This window comes from Pongo abelii, chromosome 16, assembly GCF_028885655.2.
Source record: "Pongo abelii isolate AG06213 chromosome 16, NHGRI_mPonAbe1-v2.0_pri, whole genome shotgun sequence".
Taxonomy (NCBI): domain Eukaryota; kingdom Metazoa; phylum Chordata; class Mammalia; order Primates; family Hominidae; genus Pongo; species Pongo abelii.
Genome location: NC_072001.2, coordinates 20,157,454 through 20,176,908, shown reverse-complemented (window position 1 = coordinate 20,176,908; position 19,455 = coordinate 20,157,454). Strand labels below are relative to the sequence as shown.

The 19,455-nt window shown below is 37.6% G+C and overlaps 1 protein-coding gene and 1 non-coding gene across 8 annotated transcripts in view; both read right to left on the bottom strand.

Moving 5' to 3' along the window:
- Positions 1-19,455, bottom strand: part of LOC129050349 (zinc finger protein 705A-like) — a 57,847-nt gene that overhangs the window by 33,013 nt on the left and 5,379 nt on the right. For 4 of the 7 annotated variants that reach the window (XM_054532359.2, XM_063716478.1, XM_063716481.1 and 1 more), the window contains exons 2-3: positions 10,279-10,321; positions 8,797-8,831 (exon numbers count right to left, since the gene is read on the bottom strand). The gene's annotated coding sequence lies outside the window, so the exon portion shown is untranslated. Of the gene's footprint in view, positions 1-8,796; positions 8,832-10,278; positions 10,322-15,859; positions 15,977-19,455 lie in introns of those variants that run through there. The other 3 variants (XM_063716480.1, XM_063716477.1, XM_063716482.1) reach the window with 1 other exon arrangement.
- LOC129050637 (small nucleolar RNA SNORD109A) lies at positions 9,272-9,338 on the bottom strand. The gene has a single exon (XR_008514307.1). It is a non-coding gene; the product is annotated as a small nucleolar RNA SNORD109A (small nucleolar RNA).

The following is a 19,455-nucleotide window of genomic DNA, read 5'->3' as shown; positions in this document are numbered from 1 at the left end:
AATATAAATAAATAAACAAATATGAAATAAAATAAATCTGAGCTGTGACTTTCAGAAGAGTTTCTTAACCTACTTTTTGCTTCCCTTATATGAATCAGAAAGGCTAGATGGAGCTTGAGCCATCCAACTACTTTTCTCCTAGATCAGACAAGGCTCAGGCAAAGTAGCTTCCCTTGCAGGGAGCCCCCTGCCATGTGAAAGAAAATGCTCTGAGAGTGTTTAGAAATAACCCTGGGCTTATTTCAAAATGGTTGCTTTTCCCTTCCTCCTATCTGAAGCATCAGGGGATTTTTCTGCAGTCTTCACTGTGAGAAACTTGCTGAGGCTCTTGGAAGTCTAGTTTACAAAAGTGTGTGGGGTCTTCAAAAACTGGGCCCTTAGCAGTTTTTAACTCTCAATCTAGTCCACATTCAGTCTCCAGAAATTCGTCAATTACCACTTACGGGTTCATATGAGTTGCTGGTTTCAGCAGTTTCTGCCCCTGATAAACTGATTTTTTTTTGTATTTGCCTACATCTCCAGTTTTTGCCCGTTACCTCAATTCTGTGGTTATTTTAAGAAATCGTTGAGTTTAGTTTGTTCATATTTTTTCTTGTGACAATAGTAGTGATGACTTCCAAACATATCAGAGCAGAAACCGTAAGTCTTTAGTCTTCTTTTCTTATGATGTCTTTGGTCTTGGTATAAGGGTAATACGGACCTCATACAGTGAGTTATAAAGTGTTCCCTCCTTTTCTATTTTCTGGAAAGAGTGTGTGAAAAATAGATATTAATTCTTTTAAAGTTTGGTAAAATTCACCAATGAAGACATCTGGTCTTGGGATTAGAGTTTGAAAATTAAATTACTTATTCAATTTCTTCTTACAAATTTTACCTATTCAGTCTTTTTAACTGTAAATGGTGTATTCATATTTTTATACCAGCTTTCGTAGTTTGTGCCTTTGGAGGAATTTGCGTATCTCATATAATTTAATTTTTTGACATTGACTTTTTCACAATATTCTGTTAGAATTCTTTTAATTTCTGCAAGGTGATATCTATACTTTCATTTACGTTTAGTAACTTGAATCTTCTCTCTTTTGTTCTTTCTCGGTCAAACTAATAATGTGTCAATTTTACTGATATATCAGAAGAACCAACTTTCAAGTTTATTAATTTTCTCTATTGTTTTTATTTTCACTACTTATCTCCATGCTTATCTTCATTATTTCTTCCTTCTGTTTACTTTGGGTTAAGTCTGCTCTTTCACTCTCATTTCTTAAGGTGAAAAATTAGGTTATTGGTTTGAGATTTTTTTAAAATTTAGGGATATACTGTTATACATTTCCCTTGAAGCACAGCTTTAGCGACAACCACAAAATTTTAGTATGTTGTTTCTTCAGTTTTATTCATCTAAAATATTTTCTAATTTCTCTTGTGATTTGTTCTTTGATTCATTGGTTACTTTGAAGTATTTTTAAATCTTCATACCATTGTGAATTTCCCACATTTTCTTCTGTAATTGGTTTAATATAATATTTTGCAGTCAGAGAACATGTGCTGTATTATTTCAATTCTTTTAAATTATTAAGATATGTTTTACAGCCTAATATATGTCATCCTGGAGAATATTCCATGTGCACTTCAGAATAATGTGTATTCTGCTATTGTTGGGTGTCATATTAAGGTGTTGTATGATAATGTGTAGTTTTTTATTTCCTTTTTGCTCTTGACTTGTTGTTCTATGTATTATTGAAAGTTTGGTATTGACACCTCCAACTGTAATAATTGATTTTTCTATCTTTCTTCGATTCCAGCAGTTTTTGCTTTGTATATTTTGGGCTCTGTTGTTTGGTGTATATGTTCATAATTGTTGTATCTTATCATTATAAAATGTTCTTTTTTGTCTTTAGCAACAATTTTTGTTAAAGTATATTTTGTCAGATATTAGTATAGCTGCTCCAGCTCTATTTTAATTATCTTTTGCATGGTAAATATTTTCACACCCAAATGGAACTCTATCTATTTGTGTCTTGACTCTAAATATTCTAAATACAGATAACATAAGGTTGAATTATGGTTTGGATTTTTCTTCTCTATTCTGATCATCTCTGCCATTTGATTGTGGTATTTCTTTCATTTATGTTTAATATAATTATTATAAAGTAGGATTTAGGTCAACCAATTTGCTATTCATTTTCTATAAATCTTATGTGGTTTTGTTCTTTGATTTCTCCACTATTGCTTTCTTTTTGTTAAACAGATATTTTCTAGTGTACCATTTAAATACCATTGTTGTTCATCTGCTATATATATTATATATTTTTATATATATTATATTTTTTTTATATATATACACATTTTTGGAGAAATTAGGTGTAGCTATGTTGCTCAGACTGGTCTTGAACTTCTGGGCTCAAGTGCTATATATAGATATAGATATAGATATAGATATATTTTTATTTTCTTTTTGAGATGGAATCTCACTCTGTCACCCAGGCTGGAGTGCAATGGTGTGATCACTACAACCTCCACCTCCCAGGTTCAAGTGATTCTCCTGCCTCAGTCTCCTGAGTAGCTGGGATCACAGGTGCGTGCCACCACGCCCGGCTAATTTTTGTATGCTTAGTACAGACAGAGTTTCAGCATGTTGGTCAGGCTTGTCTCAAATTCCTGACCTTGTGATCCACCCACCTAGGCCTCCCAAAGTGCTGAGATTACAGGCATGAGCCACCGTGCCCAGCCTCAAGTGCTATATTTTTTAAAGCCATTTTAGTGGTTGCCTTAATATTACAGTTAAATTAACAATTTAATCTAGCTTGAATGGATACCAATTAATTTAAATAGTTTACAAAATCTTCTCTCCAACATAGGTCAATTCCTTCACCCCTAATTTATATTATTATTGTTTTAAAAATTATATCTTTTTTCTAGCTTCATTGAAGTATGATTAACAAATCAAAATTGTATGTATTTAAGATGTACACTATTATGTTTTGATATTCATGAGATCTCTATCACAAGAACAGCAAAAGGGAAGTCCACCCCCATGATTCAATCACCTCCCAGCAGGTCCCTCCTCCAACACGTGGGGATTACAATTTGACATGAGATTTGGGTGGGACACAGAGCCAAACCATATTACCTTCTCTAGGTTGCATAAAGCCAGGCCAGGTGCTGAAGTCTTATTTTTTTTAGGGTAGTGTCCTGAAATTCTCATGTTTGTGAGCTTTCTTCCAGTTCTACAGAGTGGCGCCACTGTCAATATGTGCTTGCAAGCCATTTGCAGAGATTCTCACTTGCTTTTCACAGGGGTGCACTTGGGGAGCCTGCCAAAGAGTGAGTGAGGCATTTGGAACATTTGGGGTTTTGTTGGCAAGATGGGAGTGATGCATCCCAAGTGGCTTATAGGTGGGCTCCTGATGGAGTCCATGAAGCAACTGGTAGGATCTATGGCAGTTTCAAGTGTGGGTTGCTGTGAGTCCCCATCTCTCCTTCCTGCTTTTACCTTCTCCCAACCACTCCACCTTGCTGATCACCTCAGTGTCTTTTGACACGTTAACCATGATGTGTATAGGTGTTGATCTCTTTGAGATTATCTTATTTGGATTTTATTGGTCATGTCGGCTATATAAATTAATGTTTTTCATAAAATTTGGGAAGTTTTCTTTCCTTCTGTTTTCATCCTTCTAGGGCTCCAGTGTATGCATCCATTGGTATGAGAGACGCTGTCCTACAGTTCTTTGTTGCTCAATTTTCTTCATTTTTTCCCACTCTGTTGCTCAGATTGGATAATCTCAATTTTTCTCTGTGTTTTGTTGTTTTATATTTCATTGATTTCTGCTCTTATCTTTATCAGTGCCTTTATTTTACTTAACTCTGGGTTAATTTGTTCTTTTCTAAGTTTCTTAAGGTAAAATACAAATTTACTGATTTAAAACCTTTTTTCTTTTCTAATATAGCCATTTCAGTGCTGTAAATTACTCCCTACATCCTGTTTTATCAGCATCCCATAAGGTTTTAGATTCTATATTTTTATTTTTATTCAGTTCAAAAGACTTTTCAATTTTACTTTCTTTGTATCTTTTTAAACCAATAAATAGGTCAGAAATGCTAATTTAAATTTCCAAACATTTAGGAGATTTTCAAGAGATATTCCTCTTATTTCTAATTCAATATCATTGTGGAATTAAATTAACATGGTTTACATGAATTTAATTCTTTAAATGTATGAAGACTTATTTTATGGCCCTCCAATCAGTGAAGATTTTTAAAGGAATAGGGCTCTGCTTATTTTTATTTCCTGACATGCTGTTACTTGTTATAGTCATTCTATCTGACAAAAACATGCAGAAAAAAAGCACACAAATCAACTGGAAAAAATGCATAAATATTAACTGTAATGAGACCCCACAATTTGGTCCGAATGTAATTGTGTGATGTTCAAGTTTCCTATATTCTCTTAAAACTTTCCAACATTATTGACTCTAATAATTCACTTTATAAACACCTGATCATAAAAAAAATTTATTCTAGATGTTCAATTCTTTATATTCTAGATATTCAATTTTTTACTCAAGCACTATACACAATCAACAACAAATAGTTCAAAATAAATGAAACACCAGACCTCTCCCTTAATGTAAAACCCTAAGGTGAAGTCTGCATAAGAAAGCTATTATGATAGTGCCATTTTCTGAGAGAAAAGAAAGGCATGTACACACGGGCTATGTGAGATAATTCAGGAGGTCATCATATTGAACCAATTCTAAAAGTCCTCCCTTTCTATTAAGGAACATTCAGCTAGACTAGTTGAAATCTGAAAACAATCTTTCAGAATCCTGAGATAACTGTACTCATCGTGATCTTGGTAAGGCAGCTCCTGACAAATTAGCACTTCTATAACTGGGTTACTTTCCAATAGAGTTGTTATTTGCATTAAGAATTCAGTATACACTTCAGCTTTACGTTATTGAAGCTGGCAATATGTCAACCTTATAAACTTCAGCAGAGTCACTTCTCATGAAGGAGATAGCACAGTTTGGAAGATGACACTGTTGACATATATAAAAATTAGAATGGAGTAAGTAATGCTGCGTGAATCAATTTTCAATATTTATCACTTTGATTATTGCAGCAAAAAGGGATCAACACTAAAACAATACCTACTATAAACCTGCTTTCAACTTTGTCTCTCTTTACTCTCCAAAGCAATTTTTATCCATATTTGAAAAATAATATTACTGCCAAATGCCCATCTATTGATTGCATTACTACATACAATCCTATATTTTGGCTCCATCAAGGCTTCCCTGCCATGTGTGTTTTTCCGTTTTTCTCTTAGATGTGTTTATCCAAACCAAGGGCATCATTAACATAAGCTTACACTTCAATCTCTATCTCATCATGCCCACTTTGCTGCAGTTTCTTAATCTGATTGTAATTTTCAGGAAGCAAATAAATAAATGATGGATTTACCACACATATAGGCTAGCCAAGAAAAATGACATTGGATTTGTCTTCACACAAACTCTATACTTTGAAAGTACTGACATAAGATAATCATGAAATATTGTGTACACAGGGATTTGAGCCTGCTATGTCTTCTGGGAATGCTTGATCTATGGGCTCACTCCAGAACTGGGGGAGCCATGTTTTCAGCATGATTCTAACCATAGACAGAGTGTATTGGCAACTTGATGTTCTTGCTTCCCTGTCAAGTTCAAACACACACACACACACACACACACCCCTGGGCTCTCATCTAAATACACCATACAACGTTTATAGGGTGGTTGGTTAAAAATAACAGCATGAATTTCAGTACCTATTGGATCTTTCAATGAGACAATAATGTCCATGTTTTATAGCCCTTTCAGCACCCTTCTATAAAGCTATGTAAACATTATACGAGATAAAATTCTTTGTGTTCTGCATAACTGATTGACTACTTCAACCTGACACCTTCACTTATGGCTTTTACATATTTCTTATTTGTTCATTCTGAAGAATACATTGCCAGCACTAAGGACAAAGATATGGCTTTAAAAATAGCAAATATGAATCTGTTCAAATTATCTGGAAGGAAACACACATAACACCAAAATTTTAAAAATTCCTGTTACAATGTTAAAATTGAGAAGAGTATTTTAGAGAATTGTCTTGATAAATTTCTCTAACTTTATAGCGTGGATGGTATCCTGGTCAATTTCTTCATGTTAACAGGACTTTATCAATCTAATCAATTTTGTCCTTTCACTGTCATCTTTGCATTGCCTATCACAAGTTATTAATTTATTATGCATTAATTTATAAATATATACAAAATTATTATAAATAAAACTGAAACCTGTATAATTTACCCAGGCAATGGCTCTTTCAAAACTTCTGAATTTTAGTCTTCAAATTTTTTTTGCAACTAGGAATATTCAAGTGATTGGAAATAAAAGACTATCCTGGTATGACTGTCAGTGATAAATGTTATAGTTATGGCATATGTTTTGTAAAAGGACTGCCAATTTTCATTGTATTAACTGTAACTTATTTTAACCTATTTTAATAATGTTAAACATATTTATCACTTAAGAATCTATATTAAACCATAAAATATATTTCGTTTAATAAAACATATTTTATGTTGTATAAATATATAAATAAATATATATCTGTTGTATAAATATAGATGTTGTATAAATTATATCTATGCTGTGTGTATATATACAATATAGATAACTTTACCTGGACATTCTAATACATTACTGAAATAATGGTAACCTGAATATTTCATGATTTGACTATAACTCATTAAAGAAATTACATGGACCTAATTTTCCAGCATTACTCATTCTAGGAATGCTCTACAGAAACAGAGGCATGAGTGCCTACAAACTGGCATATTCTGATTATAAGTGTATGGTATCTTGCAGTAGCAAAATGTTGATAACCATCATTCTGAAAACAAGAAATGGCTAAGGAAAATGTGGTGTCCTTCACATTCACTGAGGACACTGGCACATCTATAGTTTTTGACATAGAGACTTCAAGACCTATAGGACCTCAGGAGATTGTACAACATATATTACTACCAAAATGTCAAATCTAAAGCTCATTTACAATAAAATTAATTGGTTATGATCAATACATCTTATATAGAAAGATAAATGGATTGATAGATACCTGTATTAGCATAGAAAGTTTTTCTCTAATATAGGGCAGATGGTTAAACATATTTCCTCTGGAAAGCATGGGGAAAAGGTTAAAAATACATCTGTCATAAATAATTTTATTTTCTTCTATATTGTGAAGCTTTCTTAAAATGAAGTGGTTACTCTTGGCAGTAATTTATGGCTGGAGCTATTTGATCTTAAACTAAAAAAGGGAAAATTAGGGAAGCAGGATTAAAAGTTGAAACACATTTTAGCTTTAGTAGTCAAGAACTCAAAAGGTGAAAAGCACTTAAATTTATCAGTTGTGTATTGACTAAGTAATCTCCAAGGAAATCCTTAAGCAAGGAGTTCACTGTTCTGACTTTTGGCTTTAAACTTTACCCAACTTCATCAATATTTCCCCAAATTCTAAACTGTACAATGCATGTGGGCCTCTATTAAGATCTATGAGAAACTTCTTTGCATGTGGTGTAGAAATAATCACACTAAATCTTAACAACTATATTTGCTTGTATATTCAATTATGTAGCACATAGAATAGAAAAGCATGAAGGTATCACATTAATTCCCTCTCTGCAAAACAAGAGACATGTGCCAGTTCAAGTGATCTGTCAAAGAAAGTATAAAGAATTGAGTACCAAAATACATGAATATGTAGAGACAATACTACAGTCTTTAAGACTTGAGATTGTTCAGCATGTTTTAATAACAGAGAAAAAAGTATAAGAGAATTTAAGAATATGCATAGAAAAAATATAAATGTGTGAAAATAAAAATACTTGAGTAACTACTCATGACATGATTTGCTAAAAAGCCCTGTGCTAAAGAGAGAACCCACTTGATCTATTATGAGGGCGTCAATCAATAAGCACCATGTAATACACAATCTACTTGAGACTTTTTTTATGTATTAACCAATATTTTGACTAGTTTGATAAGTTTTTTTACTTTCTATTGAAGAATAATACACATGTAGAAAAATGCATACACTAAAATTGTAAAGCTCATGTATTTGTATGATGCAAACACAGCAAGCACTCACACAGATCAAGAAATAAAAATTATATGCATTCTAGAAACCAGCCAGTTGTCTTATATCTATGATTATCTCAGACATGCCATCAAGAGAAGAAAATTTCCTATATAACTTACCTTGTTGCAACAATGAGAAAAAGACTAATTCAAGTCAATATTTAATAATTAAATGAGAAGCAGAAATATAATGTAGTATGACCACAAAGATATTATGAACCATGGAGTCTCTATTCTGAAACCCCAATAATGAAACAGATGAGGAAAATTTGTTAATATTTTGGCACACCTGGATTTCACTACAATACATTCTGCTCCAATATGAAATTGCCTTTCATATTGCCTCTCAAATTGCCTCTCAAATTGCCTTTCATATTGCTCCAATATGAAATCTCTTAAATTCTACATTTTTCCATAAAAGCAAAAGAGAGTTAAAATTAAAAGAGAAATGATAAGGATTCAATAGTGTAGGTGACTTGGTGAGGGTCTCAATGAGGAAAAGGACATATCATGAAAATGTCCTCCAATAAGCTTCTGAAAAGATGTACAAAACGACCTAAAGACCTAGCAAACAGCACATGACATATGAATTTCAAAAGATAATGGTTTAGCTACTCACCCCTATTCTCTGAAGCAGAGGATCAGATTCCAGGCCTTGTATCACAGCAAAACATGAAAGAAAATAAAAGCAAACATAACCTTAGAAAATACTCCACAGTAAAAATAACAAAGCACTAAACTTGGTTCCACTGTCATTATTTAATAGAGGCATGCCATATTTCCTTCTTTCAGCACAACATTAATGAGATTTTCAGACATATCACAGTTGCTTGACCCTTAATTCAATCTTCTAAAGTGTTTCATTTGTTACTTAAGAAATATATCCTATATGTAAGTATCTATCTACAATTAAAGCAAGTCTTGGGTCACTAAGCATACTAAAGGGCATACTGACTCATAAGACAGGATGCTACTGCCCTCTTCGGAGAGATGGAAAAGGCATGCTCACAGGGGTACCATGTTGTCACCGAGGGATTCCCAAATAGAGCCAGGCTCTGAGAGTCTTATTTGTCCTACTGGAGGGCCGCACATCTGGACCTCAGATTGACATCTGGAATGAGTCCCTCAGCATCCTCAGACAATTATTCTCGTCATCGATCCAAACATGCACCCTCCCAACAAATAAGCATTTCCCCAGCCAGGCTTCTTTTGTGCATGGTTATCTAATGCATCATCAGTGAGCACGGTAAATGTACAGTAGACATTTGTTTAGTATCTGAATAATGGAACTCTCATATACACAGCATGAAAAAACATATGACTAAATTGCTCTAATAAAATTAGATTAAAATCTGGCCAGGCGTGGTGGCTCAAGCCTGTAATCCCAGCACTTTGAGAAGCCAAAACGGGTGGATCGCGAGGTCAGGAGTTCAAGACCAGCCTGGCCAAGATGGTGAAACCCCGTCACTACTGAAAATACAAAAATTAGCTGGGGGTGGTGGCACGCACCTGTAATCCGAGCTACTGTAATCCGAGGCTGAGGCAGGAAAATTGCTTGAACCCAGGAGGGGGAGGTTGCAGTGAGCCAAAATCACACCACTGCACTCCAGCCTGGGCAACAGAGTGAGACTATGTCTCAAAAAAGAAAAAAATCTATTGGGGAACTTCATAAAAACTCTTTAATCAACTAAAAGTTTAAGGAGTAAGTGAGGTAACAGAATAATATATGGTATGATTACAGTACTAATATGTATAGAAACATCTATGTTATGAATGTGCCAGATAAAGATTTAAAAAAAATATTAGAACATCTGAATTTCACTACAAGATTATTTTCACCCATCATGAACAGTGAAAAAAGGAAATATGTCAATGATTCTCCACAGTTGTTTAGGTCATTTCAAAAAGAGATTTAAACAAAGAGAAGAAACAATAATAAGGAATCCTTGAACAAGGTAGGGACACCCATGGGGAAATATATCTACCAAAAGAATAACCTCCTTTAAGCCTCTGAAATAATGAACTCACAGTCCTTGACGTTCTGACATCACTGCCCACAGAACACACAAAGAATTTCAAAAGTACCGAAGCGGCTGCTCACCTGTTTTCCCTGAAGTTTCCTTGAAGTTGTTTCAGCTTTTAACCTGCAGCAAAATATCACATAGAAAATAAATCAGATCAGAGAATGCTCTAAATTAATAAAAAATACAGCACAGGATTGGTTCCACTATAATTTCTTATCATACAGGCATCTCAGCCCTCTACTCCTTGCTACAAACATCAGCATTGCTTGATCTCATCACCTTCGTCATTTCATTTATAAATTTGTTTCCTCCTTGAATTCTTTACTCTGAAAATAGCCAATTTCCTCTCTACCAAGCTATCCAAGTGACACAGTAGTTGTGTCTTGAATGGGAAATGCTAAAGTTGTGGTCTATCAATAAAGATTTTATGAAAATACACTGTGATGTGAAAAATGAAAGACACATGATAGTGGTACTGTGAGATAATTGAGGAGTCCACCAGTTGGGCCTGCTCTGAATGTGTTATTTATCCGGTTGCAATAGAACAGATGGCCATTCATTCAGCCACACCTCAGCATCTCAGATACTTGTGCTTATCCTTGATCCAGACAAGTCTACTACCAATGAGTAAACATTCCTCACACCACACTGATGCTCCTAACAGTGTATCTCCTGCATTCAGCTTTATAGCAGAAAGCAGCACAGGCAGATGTTTGACTTGACTTTAGTGAAACTGGCTTTCACGACAGCTCCAGAAGCTTCTCAGAACACTTTGGTCTAAGCAAAATGTGAAGTGATATTTCAGTGGGATGGCTGCCAATGCTGATATATCTACTGAATATGATAGAAATAAAAAGTCAGGAGTTAACTGTAAACTTGGATTATATCATTTAAAAGATTATGAAAGTATGTTAGGATCTATTTGACAGCAGCATACAACATGATATTCCTTCCACCTGACAGATGTATATTCCTTATCCAGGGTAGAAGACTAGCATACAAATGTCACTATATTGTGACAAAGTAGAAATAAGACAACTAAACACAGGAGGAGGAAAGAAAAACAGGAAAACCGAAAGCACGTTGCATGAGCAATAGGGGAGTGTTGAAGAACGTCGCCTAAACCGATAAATCATAAGTTAAAGATTAACTAGGAAAACATAGAACTAACAGAATTAAGAGAGGTACAAAAGTAAACACTCCGACAAAAATAAAAACTCTCCTAAGTATGAATAAATAAATAGGCAAGCAAAGACTACAACGTGACAAAACAGCGTATCAAATATAAAGAAAATACAAACAAAATAAATATCAGTCATGGCTACACACACACACACACACACACACGTGAGTGGACTCCACACACCCACTAGAAGAAAAATATTTTCAGCAGGCTCACAAAATAAAACATAATATGTTTTCTATGAGAGATGCATCTAAACAAATGGATTCTAAAAGACTGAAAATAAAGGGATGGGCGAAAGTATATCAGGCATATGAAAACAAAAAGAGATAGGAGTAATCTTTTTTTTTCATGCCAATCACATGCAAGAGTAGTGATTCTTATATTACACAATGTATTCAAGTCCCACAGTGTTAACCAAGACAAAGAAGGCCACGTTTTTTATGCTAAAAGATATAATACACATGAAGATTTGACCCTTATGGAGACTTATATACCAAATATCATAATAACCACCTTTATGAATAAAAAACTACATGAGATGTATGAGATGTAAGGAGACCAGACATAGATGATCCCATAATAGAAAACTATAATACACCATTATCAGAAAAAGACAGATCAAGTGGGCAAAAATGGCAACATAAAAATAGTGTAGATTTTATGGCTATATATTAAACTTGACAGATAACAGAAGATATGTATTGTTCTTAAGTGCCCATGGCATAGTCAGAAAAACTGATTATATATTAGGTTGGAAAGAAAAATTAGTAACTCAAGAAATATTCAAAACTGCACTATCTGATCACAATGCAAAAAAATAGACTTTACTAACAATAACATAAAGGCTCTTTCACCAAGAAATTTTAAAAATATCCTATTAACTCCTGAGTAAAAGGAAAAATATAAACAGAAAATACATATGTTTAAATACATAAATACATATTTTGTATGTAAATATGTTTTGGTATGCAAATATATATTTACATATATTTTAAAATATACAACATATGAGAATCTGTAATATGCATTTAAAGGCAGTTCTAGAGGAAAATTCATTGCACTAAATGTTTTTGTTATTTTTAAAAATGAAAAAGTAGATGAATGAAAGAATTCAATTTTCATCTTAAAACACTAAAAAAGAGCAAAAATAAAAGAAAGTACAAGAAAGAAAGGAATAAGGATCAAAGCAGAAATCAATGAAGATAATATTTTAAAAACCATAGATGTAATTAATAATTGAGAAGCCTGTGGTTTTTAAAAAATATTAACTACATAGGCACTCTACTAGCTAACTTTATCAAAAAAGGGAGAAAACACATATATACAAAATAATGCTTCATAAGCACTTGAACATAATGTGCATTCTGCTATTGTTGGGTGTTGCGTTCTACATATGCCAGTGGAGTCAAGTTGGTTAATAGTGTTCTTACATCCACTGTTACTGATTATCTTATCCATGTTCAATCACGTACTAAGAAAGGAGCATTGAAATTTCAAACTATAGTTGGGAATGGTCAAATTTTTCATTTCATTTCAAAAGCCTATGTTGGAAACGTAACCCTCAATGCAACAGTGTTTAATAAAGCAACACTTAAAAGGTGATTAGGCTGTGAGAGCTCTGCCCTCATCAATGGATTAATGCTGTTATTTCAGGGGTGGGTTCCTATAAAAGAAGATATTTGTCCCATCCATACCCTCTCTTTGCCCTTCTACCATAGGATGACACAGTGAGAAGGCCCTCATCATATGCCAGCCCCTTGATCTTTCCAGCCTCCAGAAATGTGAGCCAATAAATTTCCACCATTACAAATACCCAGTCTGCAGTATTCTGTTACATCAGAGCAAAATGGACTGACACAGAAAACTGGTAACATAAATGCAGTATCTTTTGTATCTAGATATCCAGTTGTCCTAGCAACATTTGTTGAAAAAACTGTTCTTTCCCATCACAGAGAGGACAATGCCCAGATAACATGCCTTCTCGGAGTGCAGGAATCATAAGGTTTGAAAGCCGGTGCAGGAATCCAGGATGCTAATGCCCCTATTTCAATATGAGGGAAGTCTAGGTCTCACGCTGTGTGAATCAAAAGCATTGTTCAAATCTTGTTGACTAAAAGTAATTGGTTAAGTAAACAGCAATATCCATAGTGATCTGGGAATACACCATTCAGTAGAACTCAAGAATGGGCAGGTCAACTTGGTATTTTTCAGGATTTGAGTCTCTGATATGGGTGAAATGAGATAGAACACTTCGCCACTGATTTTAAAGACTTCAGAAAGGTTAGAAATCTTTTGTAAACCAGCACAGTGATCAAATACATCATAGAAAAAAAAAAGCTGCATTTTATTTGGGGAAAGAGATATTAAACCTGGAGATTTTATCCAGCCTGGGAATCTCTGCCTTTTAATTTACATATTTACTCTATTCACATGTAATTTTATTATTGATATAGTTGAGTTTATTATGTCATTCTTCTTCTTCTCCTGTATGTCTCATGTGTTTTTGTTCCTCTATTCCTCTTTACTTCTTTCTTTTTCATTAACTAATTATTTTATAATGTAGCATTTAAACTTCCTTAATAATTTTTTTCACTATGTTTTTTGAATTTTTTTCAGTGGTTGCTCTAGGGTTTACTGCATATATCTTAACTCACCCAAATAAGTTTCTAATTTACACTAGCTTAATTTCAGTCTTATACAGAAATGTTACACCTATATAGCTCTATTCCCTTTTTGCCATCTATTGTGGTATTATTATACATATTACCTTTATTGATGCTATAAGCCAAGAAAGACATTATAATAAATATTAATCTACCATCTGTAGTCATTTCCTTAGTCCTGTATTGCTTTGCATCCACCTATCTTCTTTGGCAAATATATTACACTTTTATATGTTATAGACCCCAAAATACATTATATACATATTATTTTATAGAATTTATTTTAAAATCACTTAAGAGAAAATTACATTTCTACTGTCTTTTATATTTATATAATTACCTTTACAAGCATTTTACTTCTTTATATTGATTTGAATAACTACCTAGGCTCACTTGCTTTCAGCTTGAATAACTTCTTTAAGTATTTAGAGAATTCTTTTCAGGGGGTTTTGAGAGCAGTAGATTCTCCAACGTTTTTTTTTTTTAATTGAGGAAGTCTTTATTTTGCCTTCATTTTTGAAACACAGCTTTGCCAGGTACAGAATTCTTAGATGACAGGTTCTTTTTTCTTTGAGCATTTTTAATATGTTATCCTTTTGCTTCTGGCCTCCATTGCTTCTGCTGAAGTCAGCTGTTAATCTTCCTGGGGTTCCCTTGTAAATAACAAATCATTTTTCTCACACTGCTTTCAATACTTTCTTCTTGTTTTTGACTTTCAGAAATCTTACTGTGATGTTTCCATTCGTCAATCTCTGCATTTATTCATTGGAATTCATTGAGCTTCCTGGATATGTAGGTTATTGTTTTTCCACAAATATGGGAAGTTTTCAGCCATTATTTCTTTGAATATTTTTTCTGATCGTTTGTATCTCCCCTGCCTGTCTGGTACTCCCATATGTGTATGCTGGTATGCTTAATGATGTTCCACATTCTCTGAGACTCTCTTTGTTTTTCTTTATTCTTTATGTTTTCTGTTCTTTTGAACATAATCTCTATTGTTTTATCTTCAAGTTTACTTCTTGTTTCTTCTGCCAGTTCAAATCTACTATTGAGCCCTTCTAATAAATTTTAAAATTTTAGTTATTGTACTTTTGAACTCCAGAATTTCCATTTGGTTCTTTTTAATAATTTCTATCTTTTTATTGGTATTCACTGTTTTGTGTGACATTGTCATCATAGCTTCCTTTACTTTTTTTTTTTTTTTGAGACAGAATCTCACTTTGTCACCCTTGCTGGAGTGCAGTGGTGTGACCTCAGCTCACTGCAGCCTCTGCTTCCTGGGTTCAAGTGATTCTTGTGCCTCAGCCTCCTGAGTAGCTGGGACTACAAGTGTGAGAAACCATGCCCAGCTAATTTTTCTATTTTTAGTGGAGACAGGGTCTCGCCACGTTGGCCAGGCTGGTCTGGAATTCCAGCCAGTGAATAGTGCTGCTATGAACATTCACGTACATGTATTCATTTGAACATTTGTATTCAATTCCTTCGAGTGTGTACTTTGGGGCAGAATTGTTGGGTTATATGGTCATTTTATCTTTAACTTTTTGAGGAACTGCCAAAATATTTTCCACTAAATCAGGAGGAAAGAATTGATAAGTGGTCTTCTAGAAGCTAATAGAAGCAGGTGAGAGACACTATATCCCAAATATATTTCTTTATCTTAAGCTCAAACTAGAATACCCCAGAAAAGATATGGGCCAGCAAGTCTAGTTTTCATGTCATCTCACGTCCTCAAGACAACATAAGGTCTCATTGTTGAAACAAGCCATGGAACTCCACAATCATATATTCACTTTGTCTGAAAACACCTACCAGAGTGGCATCCTTAAATTCTGGTTGAGAGTTCACAGGAGACCAAACAGATATCTGGGTGTGTCAGCTGTGCTGGTGCCAACAAGCCAAAGAGTACTCTTCCTCAATCATCCCTATCTAAGGGGAGGAGGATAAGACTGTAGATCAAGATGACAGATATTAGTTCCTGCATATATGGCTTATGCATGCTATTTCTTAACGAAGAGATATGATTAGTACTGGAAAAAGTGATCCATTAGATAGGCTATAGGCCATCTATTCATCAAACAGAATAAACACTAACTATACAGTTCTCTTGAATTTGGATAATATCTCAGGTAGTTTAATGCAGAAATAAGACCTTCAATTGCTCACTCTTGTTTACATATTCAAGGAAGCCATCTTGAATTTGGATAATATCTCAGGTAGTTTAATGCAGAAATAAGACCTTCAATTGATCACTCTTGTTTACATATTCAAGGAAGCCATATCAATAACAATTGGCATGAACATGTTGCTTGCACTCCATCATATAATGATCATACTGGAGCCAGGTGAAACTCAGATTTTAGAAAACAGACATCATACTACTGATACTTGTATTTAATTTAATGAATGATGGGATATGTATATATCAGAATTAGAACATGTAGCCATAATGTCATAGTCTTTATGTTGTGAGTCATCATCAATAAACCACAAACATTGTAAAAACATAGCAACCTGACATACATAAATTAGAAGTTAATATGTTAACTTTTTTTTTTGAGTATTGTATATTTTATTTTCATGAAAAATGTATAATAAACCACCATGTAACTCCCTGTCTCTGTGGCCGGGCGTGCCCTGGACATTTCATAGAAATGGGATCACACACGGCATGTCCTCTGTGTCTGGCGTGTCTCATTGAGCCTGGCGTCCTCAAGGTGTGTCCACGCCGTGGCCTGAGTCAGAGCTTCTTCCTTTTCGTGGCTGGGTTGTGTTCCAGTGCACGGAGGGCCGCGCTACATCTCCTCTGCTGACGGCCATCTGGGCTGTAGCCACCGTCTGGCTGCTGGAGTCTGCGGCTGTGTTTGCACACGGGCTTCTGCGCGGCCGTGGGTTTCCACTCCACCTGGGTACGTAGCTGGGAGTGGTCTTGCTGGGTCGGATGGGAGCTCTGTGTGTGTCTTTGAGGAGCCGCCAGGCCGTCTCCACAGTGGCTGCACCAAGTCATCCTCCACCTGCCGTTCCCAGGGGTCTGACTCCTACACACCCACCCCGGCGCTTCTGTGAGCTTTTGTTTTTGTTTTGAGACAGGGTCTGGCTCTGTCGCCCAGGCTGGAGCACAGTGGTACGATCTCAGCTCACTGTAACTTACCTCCCAGGCTCAAGCAATCCTCTTGCCTCAGCCTCCTGAGTAGCTGGGACCACAGGAGACTCCCATGTCTGGCTAATTTTGTTTTTTTTTTGGTAGAGATGGGATCTTGCTATGTTGCCTAGGCTGACCTCAAACTCCTGGGCTCAAACAATCCTCCCTCCTCGGCCTCCCAAAGTGCTGGGATTATAGGTGTGAGCTGTGGTGACCCCATTTCTGTGTTTCTGGGCACAGCCATGCTGGGGTTGTGCTTTTCTTGTTGTTGTTGTTGACAGAGTCTCACTCTTTTGCCCAGGCCGGAGTGCAGTGGCATGATCTTGGCTCACTGCAACCTCTGCCTCCCAGGTTCATGCAATTCTCTGCTTCAGCCTCCCGAGTAGCTGGGACTACAGGCACCCGCCACCACATCTGGCTAATTTTTGTATTTTTAGCAGACACGGGGTTTCACCATCTTGGCCAGGATGGTCTTGAACTCCTGACCCCAGGTGATCCGCCTGCCTCGGCCTCCCAAAGTGTTGGGATTACAGGCGTGAGCTACCGTGCCTGGCTGGGGTGTGCTTTTAATTCGCATTTTTTGGCTGACTCCTGGTTTATTTTTGGATGCGAGTTTTCTCCACTGGACTGGGTCAGGGGTGCAGTGCTGTGTTGATGCTGGACACGAGGGAGGTGGCCGGAGACACTGATGTGGCCGAGTGGCCGTGGCTGAAGAAGGGACGGCAGTCGGTGCCCCTCACCCCTGCTTAGCGGCCAGCGGATTTCTGGAGCTACAGACCCTCCTTACTGCCCAAGCATCCAAAAACACCCACGCATGGCTAACCTAGTTTCTCTAAACCAGACCCATATTAAAATTTACCTTCCTTCCTGGGCGTTTTGGGGGAGGAATCTCCTCATGTGCCCTGGGTGAGGGATCTGTGAGACGTAGTCCCCCACCCCCCACCGCAGCTCATCTCTCTTCCAGCACAGGGACTGGGCGCCGTGCCGCTTCGCGGGCACCCCCTAGTTCCAGACAGCACCTCCACGCCTCAACACTGGGGCCCCTCCCAGGCTCCACTGTCCTGGGATCCCCCACTGAGGCCCCGCTCCTGGGACCACCCACCAGCAGGGCCTTCTGGAGAAACGGACAGCAATGGCCTGCAGTATAGGCTGCTGGGCCCTGCCTGCGAGGCTCCTCAGCATGGGCTGGACTCGGGGTGACGCACGCACCCCAGCCAGGAGGGATACCTGAGGCAGCTCCACCCAACGCCTCTGTGTGGGGGAACAAGCAGCAGCTCTGACCGCTGAGCCGGGCTCAAGTCCTCCACCCGCCACCGCCAGGTTCTGGCCACAGGGACCGCCCCATGCACGCCCCTCCACAGCCACGAGAGCCACGGGAACAGCCCCCCGACAGCGAGAATGCCACAACCGCGACGGCCGGGGCTGGAGTCACACTGGGCTGTCCCGGTCACAGCCCGTCCATCCATCTGTCCTTCCACTGCGGCTGCCAACGGGACGGACAGGGGGACTTCCGCAGAGGACCACTGTGGGGGGGGGCGACGCATCCACAGGAGAGAAAACTGGAGCCCGGCGCCTCTCCTCTGCCCACGCCCCGCCGCACACCTGGATGAGCCACCAGCACGGGGACATTCTCCTTCTTCTGGAAACCCTCTCAGCATCCACAGGAAGGGGGCGCTGAAATGTCCGTGCCTGCATTTTGTTTTGTTTTGTTTTGAGACAGTCTCGCTCTGTCACCCAGGCTGGAGTGTAGTGGCGCGATCTCGGCTTACTGCAGCCTCCGCCTCCCGGGTTCAAGTGATTCTCCTACCTCAGCCTCCCAGGTAGCTGTGATTAGAGGCATGTGCCACCATGCCCGGCTAATTTTTGATATTTCTGGTAGGGACAAGGTTTCGCCACGTTGGCCAGGCTGGTCTCAAACTCCCGACCTCAAGTGATCCACCTACCTTAGCCTCCCAAAGTGCCGGGATTACAGGTGTGAGCGACCACGCCCTGACTACTGTTAGATTTTCCATCCCACAAGAAAGCAAAACCACATGCGTGTACACAGACACACACACGGAGACCCCAGGCGCAGGCACACGGGGGACACAGCAGCGTGTCAGAGCCAGGTGTGAGATCCAGCACGGCAAACATCCCGAGGGGACACTGCCCAGAGGCTCCGCCTGAGGCCAGCCTGCTCGCGCCACACTGCCTGCCTTTCTCGACGAGGGCTGGAGACTGCCCGAGAGGCAGCGTCCTGGAGACACAGGCCTCAGCTCTCCCCTGC